The sequence below is a fragment of the Macrotis lagotis genome, chromosome 7 (assembly GCF_037893015.1).
Source record: "Macrotis lagotis isolate mMagLag1 chromosome 7, bilby.v1.9.chrom.fasta, whole genome shotgun sequence".
Classification (NCBI taxonomy): Eukaryota; Metazoa; Chordata; class Mammalia; order Peramelemorphia; family Peramelidae; genus Macrotis; species Macrotis lagotis.
In genome coordinates, this window is record NC_133664.1 from 46,229,533 (window position 1) to 46,235,046 (window position 5,514).

The 5,514-nt window shown below is 39.3% G+C and overlaps 2 pseudogenes; both read left to right on the forward strand.

Annotated features, from left to right (window-relative positions):
- The first annotated feature begins 856 nt into the window (after nt 1-856).
- Nucleotides 857-2,252, forward strand: LOC141493658 (uncharacterized; annotated as a pseudogene).
- On the forward strand, nt 2,205-4,243 carry LOC141494036 (pre-mRNA-splicing factor CWC22 homolog pseudogene; annotated as a pseudogene).
- The last annotated feature ends 1,271 nt before the right edge of the window (nt 4,244-5,514 follow it).

The window sequence follows — 5,514 nt, forward strand, 5'->3', positions numbered from 1 at the left end:
AAAGCTAATGATGTTCTCTTATAAGCTAAATTAGAGAGGTATGATGTCCAGAAGGGTGGGTAATGTCATTATTGCACTATATGCTTTGCCAGTCAGATAAGAAAAGCAGGCATTCATAGAACACTTTAAAGTTTGCAAAGCATTTTAGAAATATCATCTCTGGCTCAGCTAGGTGGCATAGGGAATAGAGTACCTGCCTTGGAGTCAGCAGGATCAGAGTTCAAATTAGACCTCAGACACTTACTAATTGCCTAGCTGTGTGACATTGGGCAAGTCACTTAAACCCCTTGCCTTGCAAAAACCTAAAAAAAAGAAATATCATCTCATTTTATCCAAACAATAATCCAGGTTAGTAAGAGCTATTATGCCCCAAGCAAATAAAATACAAGATTTATTAAAGATATTTCCATGGGAAGGATACTAGCAATTGGGGGTGTGGGGGTTGTGGATCAGGAAATGCCTCCTGTAGAAGATGAGAGCTGAGTTTTGAAGAAATAAGGGGTCCTGATTCCAGGCATGGGGTGGGTGGGGTAGACAGAGCAAAAGATGGGAGATGACATATATAGAGAAGGAAGAGTGAGTAGGTCAGTTTGACTGGGAAGTTGACCATTACAGAATAAGGCCTAGAAAAGGAGGCTGGAGATAGACTGTAGAAGGTTTTAAACATCCAAGAAAGGGCTATTTAATCTTTTGAAACAAAAGTAATAACCTCTGCTACTCCCTGTCTGGGGAGCCCAGATCCTACTAGTTTTTTTTGAGTTACTGCCTCCTTAGACTCATCAACCAAAGTCTAAGTCACTTGTGAACCCTGAATTCTGGGCGTGGTGTGGGTATGGGTTCTCCACCCCCTCCTCCCCACCCTGTGGTTACTTAAGCTGTCAAGGGCAGAGAAAGCCCATTTTCCATCTCCTAGCACTACCACAGGTGTCCATGGTTCTTCTCCCAACACAATCCCTTTGCCTGGAGATCAGTCTTGCAACAGAAGCCTAGGTCAACCACCTTCTTACCACTGATTCCTAGAAGCTGAAGGTGGTGGTGATCAGAGGAGTCTGTGTGCATTGGGACATCTAAGTCATTTTGATCCTCTCCAGGTGGCCTGAACTGATTACTGAATGATTTTCCCTTCCTCCAAAATGCCTCCAGTCACGATGGAGGTGGATGTATAGAGGAACACTTAGGCTGACTACTTAAAATGAAATGTTCCAAGCTACAATAATGAAATATGGGAAGGACCAATGGTCTCGGATTGCTTCAGGGCTGCTTAATAAATCAGCTGAGCAGTGTAAGACCAGATGGCATGAATGGTTGGACAAAAGCATTCAAAAAATCGAATGGACTTGGGAGGAACAAGAAAAGCTTTTTCACCCCCCCTCAAAAGATATCGACCCAAGGGAGAACTGTTGCTCAGACCATCAGGATTTCAAAACACTATTTTACTGCACAAGGATCCAATGGAGAGGCTACAGAGGAGCCACAAAAACTTAAACCAGGAGAGACTGATTCTAATTCAGAATTGGTATGGGCCACTACCTTCCAAAAGAGAAAGCATCATTCTGACCTCAAAAGGAGAGAATTTTCTCAGAGGAGTTCTTCTCCAGAATATCAACATGAAGAACAGGAATAATCCCCCTGAGACAGATTACCGCACATCAAATTAAGAATATTCCAGATGAGAACAGTGTAAGGAGAGAGAGAGAGAGAGAGAGAGAGAGAGAGAGAGAGACAGACAGAGACAGAGACAGAGACAGAGAGACAGAGAGAGAGAGACAGAGACAGAGACAGAGACAGAGACAGAGACAGAGAAAGAAAGTGAAGGACATTCTGATTGGAGAAAGTCCAGAACATCTCCTTCCCCAGGTAGAAGGAGTTCAGAAAGAGCAACAATTTGGAACTCATCTGCTCAGGATGAACCCCCAACAAAGAGGAAGAAAGAGGACGTGGATCCCCTCCTCACTTGAACAGGCAGTGCATATATTCCTCCAGCAAAGCTCCAGATGATGCAAAAACAGGTTACAGATAAAAACAGCCTTGTGTTGTGGCTTGCTTGAACTTGGGGCCCACAACGATGACCTCCCTCCCAGAGGGGAACTGAGAATAAGGAGTCAATCAACCACTGCCTTATGCCTCCAGCTCAAATTTATTAATGCTTAGCTTTCACATATATACTGTTAGGTCTTCCGGGGTAAAACAAAGAAAATGAGGGAATGGGAAGAGTTGCACAAGATGAGTTTATGTGCAGCATCTTGTGTTACAGGTTAAGGGGGTACATTGGTGGGAGGTGGTAAAACACAGCTGTGTCCTGTGCCCTTGGGCTGTGGGGCAGAATGACCAGCTCCCAAGGACTCTGGCACACCTTATCTCTCAGGGTGGCATGCCAGCTCCTGAGACTGTCCAGGTGGCTGTTTACTTGGAAATAATTTGTGTCATGGCTGTTAGAATAGCCTGTGTTCCCACAGCCTTGCATACCAAAGGATTAGCTGGGAGGCCTTAAAGAAATCAGTTAACAGTCTTATCAACAAAGTGAACATTTCTAACATTGGCATTATCATCCAAGAACTCTTTCAAGAAAATATCATGAGGGGAAGGGGATTGTTGTCTTGATTGGTTTTGCAAGCCCAGAGTGCCTCTCCCATCTTTGCCCAAGTTGATTCAACCCTTGTGGCCCTTATCAACTCAAAGTTTCCAAACATTGGAGAACTTATCCTCAAGAGATTAATTCTCAATTTTCGAAAAGGCTATCAAGGAAAGGAAAAGAAACTTTGTCTCACTGCTTCGAAATTTATTGCCCACCTTCTGAACCAGAATGTATCACATGAAATTTTATGTTTAGAGATGCTCACCTAACTTCTAGAAAGTCCAACAGATGATAGTATTGAGGTGGCCATTGGGTTCCTTAAAGAGTGTGGACTAAAATGAACAGAAGTGTCACCTCAAACAATGCCAAATTTGACCACCTGCGACACATTATCCATGAAGCCAAAATTGACAGAAGAGTTCAGTACATGATTGAAGTGATGTTTGCAGTCCATAAGCATGGATTCAAGGATCACCTTGTTATATGGAATGACTTGAGCTAGGAGAGGAGGAGGACCAGGTCACTCACACACTTCCATTGGAAGATGACTATAATCCTGGGGATCTGCTTAATGACTTCCAGCTGGATCCTAATTTAATGGAAAAGGAAGAGAAATAGAAAACTATTGAGAAAGAACTTCTTGATGAGGGTGACAGTGACCTGAGCAAGACACTACAACTAGTGAGGAAGAGGAAGACAGGGTGGAGATGAAGAAGGACAAAAAGTGACTATCCATGACAAAACGGAAATCGATCTGGTGTCCTTTCGCTGTACAATTTATCTTGCCATTCTGTCCAGTTTAGATTTGGAAGAATGTGCTCACAAATTCCTGAAAATGGAGTTCCCAGACAGCCAAAGAAAAGAACTTTGCCACATGATAGTTGACTGTTGTGTCCAACAGAGGACATATCAGAAGTATTCCGACTTGTTGGCTAGGTGTTTCTGCATGTTCAAAATGGAATATATGGAATTCTTTGAGGCTGTTTTCAAGGAACAATATGAGACCATACATCACTTGGAAACAAACTGCAAAATGTCACCAAGATGTTTGCTCACCTCTTCTAAAGCGATTCACTTCCATAAAGTGTTCTTCAATGCATAACACTGAGTGAAGAAACCATCACATCTTCCAGAAGAATTTTCATCAAAATATTTTTCCAAGAACTTTGTGAGTCCATGGGACTTCCTAAACTCAATGCAAGACTGAAGGATGATACATTGCAACCCTTCTTTGAAGGTTTACTACCCTAAAATAATCCAAGAAGCATTTGGTTTGCCATCAACTTCTTTACTTCCCTAGGTCTTGGAGGCTTAACAGATGAATTAAGAGAATATCTCAGAAATACAACCAAGATCATCTCAGCAAAGAAACAGACTCTTAAGTCATCAGACTCCTCCTCTTCTTCAGATGCTTACTCTTCAGATTCTGATGCTGACAGCAACAATAGCAGCTCAGACTCATCCAGTGACAGTGACTCCTCATCCACAAGTGACCACAGCTCTGACTTCCAGAAAAGGAACAAAAGCACAAAGAAAAAAAGGAAAAATAAAGAAACAGATAAAACATTTCAGAAAATGAAAAGAAGTGCAAAGAGACAAATTGAAAATAAATTGGGAAAAAAAGACAATAAGAGGCAAGAACTGGTTAAGATCAGAGAAGATTTTTAAAAAATCGAACTTTAAGAGATTCCAACAGGAGGGAGAACTCACCTACTACAGAAGGACACAATTACATGACTCTAAAGGACAAAGATCATGATCGATGGATACAGCCAAAATATCAATTTGGTGATGTGAAGAAGAAAAGAGGAAGAAAAAAAATGCCTTTTTCTTGTAAATGAAAGAGAAAAACATTGAAAAAAATGTAAGAATCATAGGAGGAAATCAAGATCAGAGTAAAGAAAAAGAAATAAACCAAATGAGGAAGGTTATTAACATTGTATTTGGCAGAAAAGGAATATGAAAAGCACAACATATAATTTGAAAGTCCCAAGGGCCAAATAGGGATTATGAACTGTGAAGAGAAATCTCCAGAGAGCTCAGAATAATAGGTAAATGCATTACATTCAGTCTACACAGATATTTTTATATTTATTGCAGAATTTTATTTCAAAATTAGAACTTTTGTTTAATGTACTGGTTTGAATAATATATTTTAAAGAGGTATTCAAAGAAAAGTGAAATATAATCAGTAATCCATTCAGGTCCCCTCAATACCTCCTACCCCCTCAAAAAAAAAAACAAAAAAAAAACCCCAAACCCTATCATCATTGGTTAAACATATTTCAGAGACTTCTATTCTCAAAATATAATCAAGAATTATGTTCTTCTCTTAAGAAAAGAATTGTTAAATTCTCAAAAATAAATGTTAGAACAACAAGATCTCCAAGGGGAGTAAAGATCTAAAAAGGAAGCAGGAATGGGAATGTTTTGCATTATTTCTATAATCTAGATTCTTTAGATATAAATTCTGACTCAGTAATAATTTCTAGAGGTCAATTTATTAAGAAAAGCATCATTTTTTAAAATTTCAAATTTAGAAAGAGCACTTAACTGTGTAAGAGTTAATACTGAAGTAAGCTGTTTAGTATAATGATCCAATCTAATATTGATGTGTTGATGAACAGCAGAGAACTGAGGAACTTTTCAATATAGAATATCATATAAAACACATAAAATATCGTGACTTTTATGTTTATATTCAACTTGTTTTTTGTCCCAACAACAATTTGTAAGATTATATATATATATATATATATATATATATATATATATATATATACACATATATATGTTTGTGTGTGTGTGTGTGTGTGTGTGATTTAACTGTTTAACACCTTTTCAGAATATGTATTTGTATAAGAAAATACTTGGAGGGGGCCGCTAGGCAGAGCACTGAATAAAGCACCGGCCCTGGAGTCAGGAGTACCTGGGTTCAA